This window comes from Corvus kubaryi, unplaced genomic scaffold (genome assembly GCF_017639235.1).
Source record: "Corvus kubaryi isolate FWS band 111438036 unplaced genomic scaffold, C.kubaryi_AGA036_p1.0 split1-37355, whole genome shotgun sequence".
Lineage (NCBI taxonomy): Eukaryota > Metazoa > Chordata > Aves > Passeriformes > Corvidae > Corvus > Corvus kubaryi.
This window is the reverse complement of record NW_024582078.1, coordinates 664,665-683,780: the sequence shown is the minus strand read 5'-3', so window position 1 is coordinate 683,780 and position 19,116 is coordinate 664,665. Positions and strand designations below refer to the sequence as shown.

Below are 19,116 nucleotides of genomic sequence, written 5' to 3'. Positions count from 1 at the left end.
CCGGGACGTCCCCAAGAGCCACCTGGGGCTGGGCGTTGTCGCCCAGGTGCCTCTTTAGTTCCCCACCGAGCACCACCGACGGGGGAAAATCTGTCGAATCATGTCGGATTTGCAATTCAACATGGCAGCCGGAGCAAATGTGGTGGGAACGCTGGGCACGGGCACTCCCGGCCGCGCCAGCGCAGGGTGGGGGCACGGCAAGAGCGGATGGACGGACAGGGAGGACGAGAGAACAGCAGGGAGGACGGACACCCGGCTGAGGTCAGAGCAGGAGGATAATTTTATTTCATTTGAAGGGGGTGAGTTCCACCAGGAGCGGTCCGGGAAGGAGGGAACTCAAGCCGCCTGGTTTTGTCAGCATTAACTGTTTAGAAGCTGGCTGGTTCCCCACACTGGCACGGCGTGCCCGGGCGGGCGCGGGGCTGGGAGATGCCCAGCAGCAGGGCGGGACGGGGTGCTCAGGAGGCAGCTTTTCCAGGAGCCACAGCGGCCTTGGGGCCGCTGGAGAAGCCCTGCGAAGGCTCGGGATATTCCCGGGTGCTGCTGGAGGAAGCCCTGCGAAGGCTCGGGATATTCCCGGGCCGTGCGGCTCCTCCGGCCTCGTGCAGGTTCGCGCCTCGCACCGGGGCGAGGTTTGGCACAGCCGAAGGTCCTCAGGGCGGCCCGGCCCTACCCGAGCCCAGGGGTTGTCCTGGCGCGGGGGAATCTGCCCTCTTTCTGTCAAACTTAATTTAGGCCTGGTTGGGACACAACAAAAGCAGCTTGTTTGCAGGGCAGGGTCCTCCTTCCCGGCTGCCGTGCACTCCGCAGGCGCTCGGAGCCATGAAAGCCACCCCTCCTCCTTCACCAAATTTTTCCTCCTCTTCCCCCCTGCCCAGCCTCTCTGCTCCTCCTCCTTTCTCTGAAAAAAACCCTTTTTCAGTGAGTGACACATGGCCCTACAGTAAAACCTTCGAACTGGCCACAAAGCACCCACATGCCCCGGCCCTCGATTGCCTCCGAGACCCACCAGCCTGCACTGGCTGTATCAGCTGTGCTCTGGGGACATTCCCAAAATTGCCTTACCCACCAGGATGGTGACAGCCTCCCAGAGATGCTGGCCTCGGCATTTCACATCTTCCTGACCCTGCAGGGAGCTGTGTGGCCTCATGCACCCTGGTTTGGTGGCTGGGACCCTGGGGTCCAGTCCTGGATCTTGCTGCTTGTGCCGTTTCCACAACACCCCACGGTTGGTTTGGCAGCTGAAATTCCCATATTGTGGAGCTCAGGGCAGTCAGGCATTCGTGGGGTCTGACCCCCAAAATGTGCCAGGATGGTCTCTTCAGCAGTGTGTGGACACAGCAGGTTACATTCAGACCCTTAATTCCAGTGAAAAGGCAGCACTCATCAGTCCAGCTTTTCCCTTGCAGATTATTTGTACAAAGAGGGGCTGGGGTGAAACTAGACCTTTCCCAATTTGCTCCCAATCCCTATTGCTTTCCTGTAAAAATGTGGTGGAGAGCAAATGTAAAAAAACCTCCAAAAACCCACTGAAGCTCCTGTAAGCAGCCTGAGACGAAAAAAAGTCTGAACCTCAAGCAAGGCTCTTCTGACGTGTCCTAAGCAAAACATCTGGCACCCCTGGAAGAGCCGTCCAGCCAAGGGACACAGCTGTTTTATTCCATGCAGCTCACAGCAAAACAGGGCTCGTGCTTCCAGAACATGGCTCAGCAGAAAGGGCGAATTCTTGAAAGGGGGAGTCAAATCTTTCTGCTGTTTATTGCCTCTGAATCCCCAGTTTGCTCTCAGGCTGCTCTGGTGTGAGCTCTGCTCCATCTCCTGGCAGGAGACCAGGAGCTTTGCTCCAAGGCTGGAGCCTCGTTCAGCTGCTGTAACCCCCAGCAGGCAGCAGGGCCACTCTGGATTTGCACAGACATTCCTCACAGCAGGATCAGGCCCCCAGGTTTGTCGAGGGTGGCTCTGGGAAATTTCCTTTCCTTAAAAGGACCAAGTTTGGCCAAGGCAGAGTTTGAATTGTGATTTCCTTTTTTCTTTTTCCTCTTTTTTTTTTTTTTTTCTTTTGTAATGCCCTAGAACTAAGAGCAAAATTTACATTGTGGGAACTGCCTGATTTACAGCTGCAGAAAATGATGAGCTCTGTGTCTCCACGGGCCAGACCTGAGGGGAGAAGCTTCCCCCATGCTGGACCATCCATGTAAGCAGCTTCACCACTCCAGCAACCACTTCTGGTGGGGAAAGAAGGGGTAAAAGGCAATGAGACTAATTTGACCTCTGTGGGCTTCACCCTCAGCCTTTCCACTAATTGTTCCAAGGAATTTGGGGGTACAAGTTTCATGAGATCCTTGTAGAAGCCCATCCAAGGGAGAGCTGATGCCGGCAGCCTCGTGCACCATGGGGAAGATGGTGTCCAAACACATCCAGATCTGATTCACCCTCTGTACCACCCCACAGCTGGGCCTCAGAAGAATCAATACCATTTATTTTTCTCCCTGCAGTGTTTTTCTCTCTCTGACACCTCTCTCAGTCCCTAATTTCTCTCTAGCTTTTTTCTGTGGTACTGGTTTTTTATGTTGGAGTTGCTCGTAGCTACTGTTTAACTTTGGTGATAATTGGCTGCTGTGAAAGGTGAGGTCTGGGAGGACAAAGCTAGGAGGTGACCAGTTTGTTATTGCAGGGTTGCTCATGGGCACTGAGCTGTGCTGTCTGGCTCTGCAGCTGGAAAGCCCATGAAACACGCAGGGTTGGCATGCTAAGGTTGCTCTCCAGATAGTCCTGGCCACAGAAAATGTAAGAGAAGCAGCCCAGCAAAGGACACAACCAACACGCTGTGTGAGGTGAGATCTGTGGAGTCAGAAAGGAGGGGGTTGTGTTGTTGAGGTGAAGGCAACCAAATATCCCCCTGTTCTGGGAGGTCTGTGGGGTGGTAGCTTCACGTGAACCTCTCCTGCTCTTTCCCGCACCAGTGCTTTTCTCTTCTGTGGTTGCTGCCAGCACATCATCATCCTGCTGGGCTTGGGAGGCCCAGCCCAAGGGAGGTGGCCATGCATCCCAGGCTCATGCAGGACTGGGCAGGAGGTTTCTCCTCATCTGCAAGACCATGACACACATTGTGCTTCCTCCTCTTCCTCCTCCCCGCAGCTTGAGGGCTCTGCAGGGCAGCCACAGCCACCTTCATCTCAATCTTCAGGTCTGGTTTGGACTCACAGGATGGTCCATGCTGGTGTTTTAGTGCCAGGCGTGGAGACCTGAAGTGGCTTTGCAAGGCCTGGGAGGTTCTGCGAGTAACACCAAGAATTCAGGGAGTGATTCTCCCATCCTTCAGTCTTGGTTTGCTTGGCACTGGGCATCGGCTCTGATGAGGGGAACAGAGGTTGCAGGGGCAGCACTCCTGGCATGTGGAGCCAGAGCGAATCTGGATGGGGAGCAGGAAGCAGGATGGGAGCAGGCACAAGGATGGGAGCAGGCTAATTTGCTTGCATCAAGTTTGACAACAGAAACGTGAGCTCAGGCTGGCAGTGGAGGCGCCCTGGGCATGCAAGGAGAGAAGGTCCCAAAAGCCCAACTCAGAGAAACAACTTGGGTTACAGTTTTCCAAGCAGAAAACTCCTCACATAGAGAGAGACTCCACCAAAAGTCAGGGCAGGTGCTGATGCCAACGTGATCAACAGCTTCAGTTTCTGCACATCTGCTCCCAGAACTCCTGTTTGTGGGAGAAGGATTGGGCTCAGACCCTTGGATCTGAGCAGCCCCACAGGGAGGATGCCTGGGATCATCCCTCCAGCTGCTGTGCTTTGGGAGCACATCAGTGCCTCTGAAGAGAGCTGGGATGAATGCAGGGGGACATGGATTAAAGTGTCCAGAAGGGCTTTGCTCCTTTCTCCAAGGTGGCACTGCAGAAAATCCAAGCAGGTGATGAAACCCGACCACTCAGCACGTTTCAGTCTCCCAGATAAAAGAATACAGATGAGGTTTCCAAAATCACCTCCCAATTCAGTCTGGCCAGTCATCCTACAGCCTGCTGGGGAATTGCCTCTGCTGTTTTCAATCCACAAAACCTCCTTCTCTCCCTGTCCCCAACAGCCACGTGCTGTGAACACACACCAAACTCCACCCCAGGAGCGGCTGCATCTCAGCAGAGATGTGGAGACACAGAGTGATGTGTCAAACCCCGACAGTCTTTGTTGTTCACCTTGCTCTTGCTAATCCTGAAATCTTCCTGGCTCTTCAGAGAGGCAGCAGCAAAAGAAGAGCCTGGCAAAAAAACCTCACAGAGTAGGGAAAGTTGAGCTGATGGAGCCTGGCTGTGCTGGAGCTGGCAGCGAGGGTCTGCCCCTGACCTGCGGCTGGATCCAGCCGTGCCTGAGCACGGTAGGAGTTCCCATCTGGATCTCAGCTTTGCAGTCCGGGCCCTCCCCTGCTCCGGGGATTAGCGGAGATGCGGTTCCCAGGGCGGGGGAAGGGGCTAATGAACAGAGACAGGATAACGAAGCAGGTAAGGGCTTCCTGTACTTTAGGGCTCAGGAGGAAATCCTGCAGTTGGTGAATCTGGATACGATTAGTGTCCATTTCTCCCTGTGTAATCAACCCATCTGTTCATCCTTGCGCATCAGCCGCGCACGCCCCATTGCAGGCAGATGCCTCCCGGGCACTGTTTTCATCCCTGTCTGCCACGGCCACTCCAGGCACGCTGAGAACAAGGCTCGCTCTGAGCCTGGCAGCGCCTGCTCCGCTCCCCGCCGGGCTCGGCAGCCTGGGTCGGGCTGGGGCAGTCCCGGGGGAGCTGCAGCCAACAGGATCCCAGCAAACAGCGGGACCCAGCCCAGGAAAAGCCTCTGCTCTGGGGGGAGGGCGGCTTCTCCAAAGGGCTTTGAGCAGTTCAAAGGGATCGCTGTGACACACAGATAAGTTCAGCTTTCCAGACTCTGCCTGCTCATCGCAGCTCAGCTTTACCACAAGCAGGTAAAGGTGGATTATGTTTGGCTGCCTGGCTTTAAAGCCTTGTTCATCCCGTGGGATCCTGAGCCCAGGACACACGGTCCCCTTATGGTCGGGGAAGGGACTGGGCTCTCAGTCCTGCTCCGTAAGAACACTGGTAAAGTTGGTAGGTGCTGGTGCAGGATTCTGAGGGTTCATTTCAATTTCTTTTCCTTGGCAGTTTTGTCCGACTGTGCAAAAAACATGTGACAGCCCTGCAGTGGGCTACAAACATCAGGTAATGCACCAGCCTGGGCTGAAATGAAATCAAAAGAGGAGCTGGTATGTGGATCAATGTTTTTTTGTAGTGCAGTGGCTCAAGCGTGTGTGGTCCTTTAGGGTCTTCTGAAAGGTCGAGCTTGGTGACAGGGTTGGGACAAAACTACAGGTTACAATTCCCAGTCCTGGTGTCCTGTACACCCAAAGGGTGTCAACCTCCACTTAAACAGCTCTTCCTGGTGGTCACTGGAGTGTCCTGAGGGACCTGTCACACCAAGTGCTGTCCACATAAAGATGGTCCCTACCTTGGGGAGTTTACGTGCCCAGCCCAGTCCTGCCCCGTGTGCAGCGTTCAGGGATCCAGGCACCTGAGCTCCTGCCATGTGCCGAGTGCCAAAGTGTCACTACAGCCACGAACAATGTCAGGAATGCAGCACAGGTTAAACATTTCATTTGCTTTCAAGGGCTACTTGTTGCTTCATTTCGAAATGCAACCTGTCCTCAGCCCCTGTTTTATTGCTCCAGGCTGCTCTTCACGTTCTAAATCTTCTGATTTTTGTTTGGTTTGGAATGCACTGATTTACCATAAGGAATAAATGAAAAGCAAAAGAAAACAGCAGTACCTGTTTTCATAGGCCCTACATTGTTCCGTGCTCTGCTGCTACTGAAATAGGAGTGATAAATCCCACTCCCTGGACAGAGGTTTTTTTGGGTGGTGGCTGTGTGCAAACAAGGCCGGGGAAGATAAGCAGAAAAAAAATTGGGTTTTAGGAAATGACAGTTGAGGATGGTCAATCAACTGATGGGTCAAAGCCAACACAAGACCATCAATTAGCAAAGCCATATTGATATTGTTTCTCCAAAACATTTTTGCATCCACAGAGAGGGCCGAGAGCTGGATCTGTGGTCGAACTTGGCTGCAGTTAGGGATCTGTACAGTTTCTATGTTGCAAAGGGGGAGTTTTAGAAAGGATTCTGCCTGTAGAAAATATGTCCACAGTTCCAGAAGGGCTCAGCCAAAAGGGTGATGAAAATCTGTCTGTTGGTGTCATCGTCAGAACTGCTGGAGGTGGGAACATTTGCTAATCTTGCTTATTTTAGGGGCCCTGCTTGCAGAAGCAGTTCAGTTCTGAAAATGCAGCTCTGAAAACTCAGCTCTTAAGAACCTCATACAATACATGCCTCAGACTAGACTAAAGAGGGATGAATTTTTCAGACTGTAGGTTCTTGCCTGCCTAATTATGATTTTCAGCTTCTTACAATTCAGTCTTTGCATTGTATAAATGTGATGCAGAAGAAATAGCTGTGACATTGCCTGGCATTTTCTGTTCCAGCTGGGGAGGAACCAGCTAAACCTGCAGGGTTTCAGAGCTCGCAGAGCTGGTGTGGAAGGAGAATTTAGTTCCACGTTTGGAAATCAAACTCAGTTCCCTGAGTAATCTAAACCGTCTCAGTTTCTCTTCCTTCAGCCCCCCCCAGGCCTGGGGACAGTGTCATTCTCAAGGGGTAACTTTGGCACCCTGATGCAGTGCAGGGTTGAGCAGGATTGTATTCATACCAAACATGAATTCAAGGCAAACAACCTTCATCAGCCTCTACTGGAACCTTTCAGTAGGTTAAAATCTCCACTATGGGTTTTGACATCCCTGTTCAGTTGCCTCAATAGACACATAAGGTGCCTGAAGCTGGACAAAATGGCTTTTGGATGAGCTCAGGACTGGCCAAAGTCTCAAGTGGTTTGGCTTGCAGGATTCATGGCAGCTGCAGCTCCAAATCCAGCCTGGGATGGGTTCCAGTGATATGGAAAGTGAAGCCATCTCTCACTTCAGTGGACAGAGAGTTCTCTGCCACCATCCAGATTCTGGAAGAGAGAGGAGAAACTGCGCTGGGTGTGAGCAGAGCTCCAGAGCAGGGTGGGATGTGGGTCACAAACAGACTGCTGGGCACATACTGAAAAGATCAGCAATATTGTCAAAAACCCTGGCTTGGGGTTTTTCTGTGTTTCCTTGGTCAGGAGCCCCAGAGCTCCATCGGCAGCTCCATCGGCAGCTCCATCTTCATCTGTGGTGGGAGAATCGGGCAGGAAAGAGCTTGGGTGGACTCCGGCCGTTGTGCTTCGAAAGTGCTGTGCCAACAGTATGAATAATGTATAGGAGTTCAATTCTTCTCTCCCTGGCCGAGGGCAAGGTGTCCCAGCTGATAAGAACTGGGAGCCCAGTCTTGTTAAAGCCAGTATTAGACTTAGACTTCATGAGATCCACTGCCTCAAGCAATTCCATTGCTCAAAGCACATTCGGTTAATTAGTACATTAACTAATAACCTTCTCAGCATCCCAGGTAGGGAATATCTGTCTCCCAAAGGAGGAAACAGAGGCAAAGTGACTCACTAAGACTGGATGCAGGAGCTTAGCTGTTAAGTCTGTTTTTTCCCATCCCAAATTATTTTGTTGTTGCTGCTGTTGCCTTATGCACATAAATTCCCTGAGACAGAAATGGAGGAGTCCTAAAAACTCCCGAGGGAGTGCTCAGGCCAGTGAAGGAAGGTACCACTGGACAAACCTGAGAAGAACTGAATCCATCCCAATACTCAGAGGAGGCAATTTGCTTCACCCACATGCACCAACCAAGGAGTGAAACCAAAACCACTTCTCCTTATTTTCAAGGAAAGTTTTTCTCACCACCTTGGCTTTTCACTCACATTTTCATCTACTCTGAATTTCATGAGCAAATGGCCAATGTGGGGAGGAGAGAGCACACGAGGAATGACAGTGGGGCTGTGTTTGTACAGGCTCGCTGGGGTGTGATCAGAGCAGAAGGATAAGGCCTGAAGAGATTCAAACGAACAGCCAGAGGGGAAACGCTGATGCTGAGGAAGTTGTTCAACTCCAACACATGATGATGAGCAGCTGATTTCCACAGCTTTGCTACGTGGTTGGAAAAAACCCTGAGCTGAAGCACAAGGGTAGAGTTCTTTGGCTTGCAAGACCCATGACAGCACCACAGACCCTTTCTCACGAGCCCTGATCCCCAATAGAAAGGGGAGGCTTATTCTCTGCACCCAGCTCTGACCTGAAGGCGTTCCATGCTCTACCTACTCTCAAATGAGAATTCTCAGCAGCAAGGATGTGTGTGCAGAGGAATGAGAACCAACTCCTGCATGCAGGGATACATCCCTGGGGAGGAGAATCTCACGGGGTTTAATTATGGGGCCACGTGCCTGATCAGTCTGCTGGCTTCCAACCAGCCCAGGCAGCCACAGCCCTCCTCAACACTGGAATGTCAAGGGAGAGCCTTGAATGAGGGACCTGGTGAGGTCACAGAAGCAGAAGGCACCAAAGCAAGTGGCCTGTCCTGTAGAAGGGACTCCTTTCACGACCACAGTTTAATCTACCACCAGTTTACTGAGCCCACAGCAGCCCAGATTGGAGGCTACAAAAATATCCCTGTTCAGCAAATCCTCCCTTGTCCTTTGTGAAGCTCCAGCATTTTAATCATGTTCACACCTCCCTCTCCTGACACAAACCATCTCAGCTCCCTCCCAGGTCCACAAAACCTGTGCATTCCTGGTCTCATTCCCATGCTTACACGTCAGACACCCTCCCCTCTCTAAGCTTCCCAAACATCCCCCTTTGCTTATTCTCTGTATTCCCATCTTTCCCCCATGCACCCCCATTTGACTAAGATTTATGGAATAACCAGCTAGAGCCGAGGTGCTACGTGCAATTTTGGGTGTGCTACTGGTAGATTCAGCAATCCCAGCCCTGTGCATATCCCCAGTTCCATATTTCTCCATCTCAGGACCACCAGGAAGGTGCTGCTGATGCAAGGGGCCCTGTTACTGGGGAAGGCAAAACACCCCATTTTGTAAGCGTGTCTTGTAAATGTGTTTTGTAAATGTGTCTTGTCCTGCTGTGTTCACTTTCACTCGGAATAAGGGTCAAAAGAGAGTTCCCCAGGTTGTCAGGGGGTTTCTAGAAGAGATTATTGGTGCCAGAGCAGCTGAAATTTGGTTTCAATTTTAGCTTCAGCCTGACATGCTGCATGTGGCCATTCCTGATCTGTTCCTATATACATCCAGAGCCCTTTGGTCATCATTCTCCAACCTGTCTTGCTGGTTTTCCTGGGAGAATATTACACAAGAAAGTCACTATTCTCTCCATGCAAAGACATTTTCAAGCAAGCCTTGTCTTCCCAAAGCCTAGTAAAATAAACCAGACTTGGATCTCTCAAATACCTTCAAATTTCCCAGGCTTTAAGTTTAAATCAAAGTGCACAAACCTACCTGTGGGCTCACATGGCTCCACATAAAACCCATACCAGAAATCAGGATACCCTGAGCAGGCTCTCAGTGGAGTTTGTTACAGGTGATGCTTATTTTCAGGGACATTTTAATAAGCCTAATCAATCACAGCAAATTACTAATAAATCCATAACCATTTTCACCTGAAGATCTTAGGTTACTTTACCAGAAATTGGTGAGGATCAGGTAGGGAGGAATAGGGGTTGTTAAAAAAATCTTAAAGATTTAACCTTTTTCACAGGATAATTCAAGGTGTTGCCATTATGATTCTGCTCTGAATTATTCTGCAGAGAAATTACCCTCCCCACTGACTCGAGAAAGCTGAGCAGGTCCAGCTGCCTGTACTTAAATTTATCCCATGTGAATACAGCACAAAGTGCCTCATCTATTGACAACCTTCCTTACAGGATTTTCCTACAGGTCCTGTAACAGCTTCAAAGCTGTGCTGCCTTTTGGCATTTCCAGTTCCCTGTATCCTTAAGGGATAGGACTTGTAATGGGGAGATCTTACCAGTCCTAAATCCTGGGAATACTCCTGATTTTCATGGCTTGTCCCACCTACAGAAGCAGAAAGCCCAGGGGTGTTTGATTTGTGTTCTCCTAAGTGTCTTCCCATGCCAGGTACTCCCAAACAGGTTTGTCAGGTGTTTGCCTTGCTCTAAAAACCTCTCATTGGTTTTGGTCAGGATTTGGAGGAACATAACATCTGTGGTGGAGGGTGGGATTCATCTTTGTGTCTTGTTGGATGCTAACTGAGACTTCAGCCCTGTGCTTTTGGGAGAAGAGGGTCCAGTGAGAGGCATCTCCGATTCCTCAAGCCATGGGTGTGTTGCTCGGATGGGCAGCTGTGGTGCTGCTCTGTGGAAGGGCAGGAAGGTAAAAGTCTTGGAGCTCACGAGGCTTTTTGTGGGCACAAGGTCCTGCTGGAGAGAGCCCCTGTTTCTGAGGCAGGCTCATCCTGACGGGAGCGAGCAAGGAAAGCTCGCACCACTGTTCCCGCGGGTGCCGTTGGGATCCGTGTTGTAGAGGCCACGCTGTCCCCAAGGCCGGGTTCCTCTCCCCCTCCCTGCGGGTGTTATTTACACCATTTCCTGCCCAGGGAAGTTCAGGAGTTTGACGTTACTGGGTTGGTTTCCGCTCTCCTGCCCGGCTCCCTTCAGGAGCTCTCGCAGAGCCCGGCAGCAGCCGGGCCGGACCCTCTGGGCGGGATGGAGGTGCCAGCCAGGCCCAGGAAGGGAAGTGTAACCCGTGTCAGGCCAGACAACTCAGGCTCGACCGACTTGGGAGGGCTGGAAAACCAACCCTGTGTTCATCCCTCCGGCTCAGTCCTGCCGTGGGACTGGACGGGGCCGGCAGGAGGAAAGAGGACACGCCCGGGCATGGCTGCAGAGCTTTTGGGCTCCTGCCGAATTGACGCCCTCCCTTCTCCCCCCTCATCCTTCCCGCCTGGCCTGCGTCTCCCCTCCCTTCCCTTCTCCCTCCCATCCCGCAGCAAACAAAATGGCTGCTCCATGGCCATTTTGTTTCCCGTCTGGAAGGGGGAAGCCGGGACGCTGGGACTTGGCTCTTTTTTGGAGGCTGCGGCCATGTCCGAGCCCAACTCTCCCGTCTCTACGTGGCACCAGCTGTAGCAAGAGAGAGAAAGGGGAAAAAAAAGAGAAAAAAAAAAAAAAAAAAGGACATTTTGGAACGAGACCAAAGGCAGAGGCAGAGAGTGGGTAGTTTTGGCGTATGTTGAGCACTGAAAATGCCTGGAATTGCCAAACTGAGCTTTTGTATGAGCAGCGTAAGGGCTACTCGGTGCACGCAGAGCCGCGGGGCTGCACGGAATAGCCGGATGGAAAGGTTTGTTCGCTATATTCAATAAAACAGCCCTCCTTTCTTCTGGATTTATAAAGTACCAGAGAGCACTGTTGTCTTAATTTGTTTTCGGACGGGCGGATGGTTTTACACATCGGCTTGGTATGACCAGAGCCGGTCGTTGCCGGACGGTATCATTTTAACCTGTTGTGTGTCCTCTTGTTTTTGGTGCATATGGGATCTGACCTTTCCACTGAGCTGGCACTGCCTGGATTTAGCTGATGTAATCCGGAGGATATTTTTTTAGGGATTTTTTGTTTATTGCCTTCTTGCCTTGAAAGTTTTCATCTCAGGAATAAAAACATCTTAATTTAAATATTTAAAGCAATAGCTGTTCTTGGCTTTTTAAGCCCTTGCTTTTCTCCCAAGGCTGGAGCTGTGCTGTGCTCACAAGCTGTTTACTGCACTCTGTGTGTATCCTGCACACGTTAAGGTGTGATACACAACAGAAACACCATCAACAGGAACACGCCTTGAAAGTTTAAAGGAACTTGGTGGCGTTACCATAAAATTCTGCGCAGAAGCGGGGCAAAAACACCAGAACATGCGCCAAATAAAAGTGATTTTTTTTTTTTTTTAAGTGATTCTGCGTTTCCTTCAGTAGCCTGGATGTCTTGGCATTAGTAGCCACGTCGCTTTGTTCGTGGACACTCTGAGGAGCAGATCCCTGCCCTGTGGCACGGGGAGGATCAGGCTCTGATAAGGTGTTGGAATGATCGTCCTGCCGTTCCTTGAGTGGCTTTCCAGACATGTGGAGAGAAGCAGACCCTTCCAGAGCGGAGCTGGGAAGGAGAGCAGAAAGAGGTGAAATGGCTTTTCTTGCACAGAAAGGTATTTGATTTGCCTCCATATCCCCTTGGCTTGTTTGCAAACAGACAATAGAGAGAGTGGCAGGGCCACGGTGGTCCCGGAGCCGGGGCTGCTCAGGCGGGCGCTGGGCGGGTGCTTCACGGTGCAAATTTAATTATTTGGTCAAAATCTATGTTAGAGGTAGACATTACCTGCACACCTTTCATGAGCAGCTTATGAACTGAACATTGAGAGGGAAAACAGTATTAATAGAACAGTTTTATAGAGTGTTACAGAAAAAGAAATCTTCTTTCTTTAGATTTTTGAGTTAACCTATAGAATTGAGTACAGAACAGGTAAAAATAAGCCTGAAGGATATTTTTTACCTCTTATTTTTAGTATTTAGTGAAATTGCACTGTGAAATATCAGTAGCGCCTGTCTTTTATGAAAAAAATTTTGCTTCAGGAGACAGTAAATTATATACAAATTTATAAGGAAAATACACAAACGTTTAGAAAAACCGTGACCTTTATGGCCACCTCTAATAATGCGTTTAGGAAGGGTTAATAAAAGATATAACAAGCAGGTTACAGATGCCTGCACTGTAGATGACAGGATCAGATTCATTAATAATGATCCAGATGTTTAGAAACATCTGATAGGACTCAACCCCGAAGTGATGAGCAGCTATTTATAAAGATACCTGCTAATTGTTTAATGATAAATGTGATGACAAAGTTGATGTGAAATGCTCCCTATGTCATTAAAAGTGTGTGGAGTAAAAGCATTGCTGAGAGACAGGGGCGGTTGCAGGATTGAACTGTAAATATTTTTACTTCCATTTCTCTTTCCCTCTTCACGGTACCTTTGATTAACTATTTCAAAGTGTGCTATTTAATATTGACTTTAGGATGGGGTGTTTGGGAAGATGGTTGGCCTTGCTTTGCTGAGAGGTTTGCCTGGCCTGGGAGAAGTTACAAACAACTTGTCTTCATGGCTAGTTTGGCAAATGTCATTTTTTATTGCTTTCCCATGGCACAGGGTGTGTCCAAGATGGGTTTTTGGTCTGTTTTCTGCTTTTCTTGTGAGCGGGTTCCTCACTGCTGCCAGGATAAGCAGCTCCAATCGGCGCTGTGGGTCCCCACAATGTTGGGGAATTATTGAAAACCTTCCACGCTTCTTTTGGCTTATTTTGGGTTTGATTTTTCAATTTTTTTGGGTCTGTTTGGTTTTTATTTTGCCATCCCTGCCAGGTTGGGAGGACATGAAGCCAAGGGAACAAAATGGCCACACTCGGCCATTTTGTGCCAGTGCCGCTGTTCCAGGGAGTCGGGGCCGGTTCTGCCCCAGCTCCAGGAGGCTGAAAATCCTCTTGGAGATTCAGGGTCCTGATTTCCCATTGAGAAGCCCTCCATGTCCCCGGCATGTTTTGGCACTGACACGGGACCGCGGCTTCACAAAGGCTGAAAGCGGTGTCTGCTTTTAAAGCAGAGACTTTGTTGTTTTATGGTTTCCTCCTCCCCCCTCCTCCATTTCATTCAGTGCTCCTTAATAAACCAGATCAGCTCCTCAAAGCTTCAGAGCCTTTCCAGCTCCTCTCCGAGGTGGGCTCCTTTTAAACGCAGATACTTGGCTGTGCTCAGGAATCTCTGGCGTGAAGATGCTTCAAAATTTGGGGGGCATCATCTTGGGTTTTCTGCTGGGGTCATCACAAGCCACCCGGAGCCCTGTTAAATGAGGAGCAGTTTAGGTCACCTCTTGATCCCAAAAACAAGTCTGAAAGCTGGACTGGAAATGCCATTTTTATTCCAGCCTGGAGGATCTTGCTGTGAAAAAACATACTCTGTATCTGCCAATTTTCCCCACACCTCCAAGCACCTGTAGACAATGGGACCATGTAGTGACACACTCTGCACAGGGACCTTCGTGCTTGCAGAAACCAATCAAGTGTTTTTGTAAAAATCAAATCTGACCAATTTTGAGGGAATCCATATGAATCTGGACAGTGAAAATTACAGGGCCACTGCCTTAAGGCCTGCACAGAAAATGCTGTTTTTCGAAGAGGTCCCGTTCTTGGCAATCAAATATCCAAAAATCTTCCAAAACTGGGTTTAATCTCAGAAGGCAGTGAGAGGCTTTGGGTGTGGGCCTCTGACTCCTACAGACCCTGTTGGATATTTTATCCAGAATTTTGCATAGCTACATCACATCCAGGCAAATTTGGGCACATGTCCTTCCTTCCTCATCTTTTATCTTGATGGTTTAGAGCTCGGGCCATGAGGAGAGGGAATTCCTGTCATTGCAATTTGTGTAGGACAAACAAGTGTGACAGCGATACTAAGGATAGGATGCTCTTAGTCATCCTTACTGGGCATAAAAAAAAACCCTGTTTGATCCATAAATCCTCCTGTTTGACTCCTTTCTTCACAGATCCTGCTAAAATCAGGATTCCAGAGTCAGCAGCTGGGTATTCCCAATACCTTTACTCATTAAGACAATTATTATAATTAAGTCTTCTGTTTTCAGGTTTACTTATAGAAGTCAGAGGGGATTTTTTTTCTCTCTCTCCATGTATAATTACATCTATGTGAACTCAGAGTTATTTAATGTAATTTCCCACCAACAGTTTGAGATTGGCCCAAATGCCTGTTGTCTGCAATGGTATCAAAAGTGACCTTTTGCATGCCTGCCTGATACATCTGGTTTATGTGCTTAAAGTAATATAAGCCACCAGATAGGGAATCAGGAAAAATTGTTCCTCCAGGTCAGTTGCTAAAAGTCTCTTTGGAGAAGATGAGCATCCTCTGCCTCTATGCATCACTCAGGAATCACCTGGACCACCCTCCCAGTCCCTGACTAGTGCAGCATCCACTGGCTTTCTTGCCACCCTCCTGCTCGATGCTTGTGGCAGCAGCTTAATTTTTGGGAAGCTGAAACACTTTAGTCTAAACTAACCCTTCTGTCCCCAAGGAGCTGAGCAGTGACAGACCTGATGGACCCTTGGGCCTGGCTGTAACCTCACTGAAGCTCTGGCTGGTGTTGCATGTGCTGAGAAGGGATGTGCAACCCCTGTGCATCTCTTTCTAAGCTGATAAAAATGGCATTTCCCATCAGGAGGCTGTTTGGGATGCACTTGGCACCGGGGATAGGCCGGGCACTTCAATGCTGTAGGAACCAGTCCCACCACGTTGGGTTTTTGACGTTGTTCATACCCTGTCACACCAGGAGAGGCCTGGGCCAGATGGTCCAGCACAGTGGGTCATTCCCTGTGAAGGATCAGTTTGTCAAAGGAAATTAAGAGAATTACCTGGACTGTGTTGAATGCCAGTGAGGAGAGCCTGTGGAGAGCTCTGGAAAAGGGCACTTCCCAAACCTTGCTGCAAAGATACTCTTGTACCCGAGGCCATCCTAAACTCTCACAAGGATTCCACTACAGCAGTTCACCAAAGCTTTGGGAATATTTAGGCTGTTGCCTGGTAGCTGCAGAAGCACAAAGCATTAGGCAGCTTTTATTCCTTTGGAGATTTCTGCCTGAGCCCCCTCCTCTCCCACCACAGCACTCGGCAGACGCTTGCAGAGGTTGGGAACATCTCCTGCTGAGCTCCCATGGGAAGTTGTCCTTTGGGTCTGTGCTGGGCTGCACATGCAGCCTGCTTGGCGTGGCTCCCTCGTCGTTAGGGCTTCCTTTAATCTCCAAGGGGAATTCTTTCTCCTTGCAAAAGAACCTCACACATTTCTTTCAAACTAGCAGATTAATACCTCGCCTCTGTATTTGGGTGTACAGAGAATGAAGAAGCCTCAGAAGGTGAGCCAAGGGCTTGGGGGGAAGCCAGTCTGTCTTGGATCCATGCTAATACTGCCTGGCTGGGCTGGAGCATTAGAGGGACAGCACGGCTGCATGTTGCACTCATTTGTTTAGGAAATAAGATCTGCCTTGATGTACTCGATACCATTACATTTGCAGCCTAAAAGCTTCCTTGTACTCAGTTATTTCTAATCTGCTCAATTCCCTGGAGTGCACAGCAGCTAAATTGATGGATTCTCTTATCTGGTCTGGCAGGTTTGTTCTAGATACGCTGTGTGTTCAGGAGGTGAGGTCAACCTGGCTGGGTGTGCTTGGCACTGCTGCAGCTTCCCGAGAGCTCTGCTATCTCCATGTGTAGCCCGAGGTTCCAAGAGCAGGGCTGCTGCTTCTCTGCACCCTTGGGTGCATGAAGTCTGCAGCCAGTGTGATTGCCAAGCACAAGGTATAGTCCAAATGGACTGAAGGAGGTTTGAAGAAGGAGAAAGAGCTGCGGGACAAGGTTGGATATGACTCCTCTCCCCTGACATCACGAATTCTGATGATTTTTCATGCATTTCTCTTCACAGGACCTGTGGAGCAGCCGATGCTGGGATAAGGCTCATCCCAGTGCCTGGATAAGGATCATCTCAGTGCCTTAGGCTGCCATGGTCCCAAGCTGTCCTTGAGGCTGAGGTAGTAGATTGAATAGTTGTGGAGTCCAGTCCTCCCTCTGAGCTAACTATACAATCTACTGTCTTTCCTAAGGAGACAGTCAGGTCTTCAGGTCTCCTCATCCACTTCTACACCAGGTGTGGGGGCAGGGGGTGCAAGTAAAGCAAATCCATGCCTGTGATCCGTCTGTTGTGCTCTGTGGAGGTGAGGTAGTAGGTTGTATAGTTTGGTGGGAGGGATTTGATCCCATTTCAGGTGATAACTATACAGTCTATTGCCTTCCTTAAAGAGCAGCAAAACCACCGGAGGAGCTCCCGAGGCATCGCTTCCTTTGTTGAGGATCCAAAAACGCAGCGAGGCATTGTTAAACAACTCAGTGGGTGTTTCTCTTACAGCATCCAGAATTGCATTCTTCCAGGAATTGCTTCATGCCTCAGGCACTGGAGCATGGAGCCACCTGCTTCCAGAGAACCCACCTCTCTTTAAGGTGCGAGAGAACCAGGGAAATGAGTCTGCACAGCAGCTCCCAGTGTTCAATCCTGGGGTTTTTTTGCAGGAGATGGGCTCAAGCTGTAAAGTGTTTTAAGTGTGTTGATCTTTTCTGGTCTGTCCTCAGGTCTGGAGGGGAGCAGATACTTTTGTATAAATGGGACAGATCTGAGCTCATGATTTGATTTTCTTGTGCCCAGTTCTGAAGTTTGGGTTCAGAACCAGACCCAAGGGCAAGCTTAGCCTGTGGACCCAGAGCCCTGGGAGCTGATCAGATTTGGCTGGTTGGCCCCTGCTCAGGAAGCACATTTTGTTTTGGATAAGTTCCCAGCCTGTCCCATGGAACAGAGTTAGAGGGTGGTTCTTTCTAATCTGATAATCCCTATCAACTGAACTCCCTCACATGCAAACCCAGGCGGGGAAGTTTAAGGCTCCTGGGTATTTACATAGGATGAGCCAATGATTCAGACTGAAAGCTTGTCCTAAAGTGGAGACAGGTAGGGAAGAGCCATGAGCCAAAAGGGAACAAGTTCTAATCCTTCTGGGTTCTCCCAGGCACCGTCACCTGACAACAGACATGCGAGAAGTCGTCACGCTTCAGAGCTCTGGCCCTTGGCAAGGGACAGGGAATTGTTAATTCTTCTCTTTCTTGGGAGCAGATGGGGCTATCCCTCTGCCATTTTCCAAAGTAAGTAGGATCAAGACCACGAGTGGAGCTGTAACATGATCAGGGCTGCAGCAGGAAGGACATTTCAGGCCATTATCGTGACCATCTCACTGCCGGGGAGACACGTGAGATCCGAGACACCAGGGAGCGAGGGCAAGCAGAGGACACCTTCTCAGATGAAGTAGGAGGGAGAGAGCAAAGAGAAATTGGAGCCCTCAAATTTCACCCTGAGCAAAGGCACAGGGAGAGCCAGACCTGGCTGCTTGGGCCGTGGGAGTCCCCAGAAGGAAGCAGCTCATTTCAGGCTCCTCTGCTGGGACAGGGCGTAGCTGCAGCGAGGCTGGGACACAGCTGGTGGGTGGGGATGCTGCAGTTCCAAGCAGCGAAGGAATGCAGCCCTCTCTCCATAAATCTGGCTTTTCAGCAGTCCTGGCGACTTGCTGTGCAAAACTACAGCTTGGTCCTCTGAGCTGCATTATCATCCTCCAGCTGCTTGCTCAGGGGCAGGGCTCCCACCCGCAGATTGCTTGGAAGGTACCAAAATAGCACCACAAGCATGGGAACAGGGCGGCACATCCACTTCATCTGGAGAGGTGTCCCCTGGAAAAGAGCTAATCCCATGTGTCCCAGATGGAATCCATTCAGTCCCCCTGCATGGCACCAATACTCCTGCAGAGAATCTCAAGCAGTGGAGCTGTGTGAGCTGGAAACCATGAATAAAATATGACTGGAGATATTCTCTTGTGAAAATAAACTTGATTTGACTTTTTCAAAACAGAGTCTTTTTATTGCCCTGGAGTGATCTTGGCTGGTGAACTGGAACCTTGAGAGGGGTGGCCACTGTTCCTGACTGACCAAGATCCTGGGCGTGAGAGGGAAGCCACAGGATGAGGATGTGGGGCAGACTGAGTTGGCCAAGCAGCTGAGACCATCTGTTTTGGCTGTCAGCAGGTGCTTTCCTGACACAAATTTTCACCACAAATTCTACATGAAGCCCAACCTGCTTCCTCACCCTCAATCAGCTTCAAGGGCTGCAGGTGGGGCTTCCCTCTGCCCTGGATAGTCCTTGCTATAAACATGTTTGTAATGGTGATACCAGCAAGAGAACACAGGGACTTCCAGGGTCTGCTAACCCAAATAAATCCCATCAAGGGCTAAGAAACCAGGGCAGGTAATACTTAATTACTCCAGTGCTTCCTGGCACAAAGGAAAGGGCAGCTTTGCCCAGGAGGAGGGTGAGCAGGCTGAGCTTATACCCATGGACACCCACCTGACTCACTGGCCAGGATCCCACAGCACACGGCTCTGGGGCAGCCACATCATTCCTGACCACAATGGCAGGGAGGGACGGGCACCTTCTT

The 19,116-nt window shown here is 50.1% G+C and overlaps 1 long non-coding RNA gene across 1 annotated transcript; it reads left to right on the top strand.

Annotated features, from left to right (window-relative positions):
* The first annotated feature begins 731 nt into the window (after positions 1–731).
* Positions 732–18,530, top strand: LOC121657512. Its single transcript, XR_006013656.1, has 2 exons — positions 732–12,184; positions 16,515–18,530. It is a non-coding gene; the product is annotated as an uncharacterized LOC121657512 (long non-coding RNA).
* Positions 18,531–19,116: the final 586 nt, after the last annotated feature.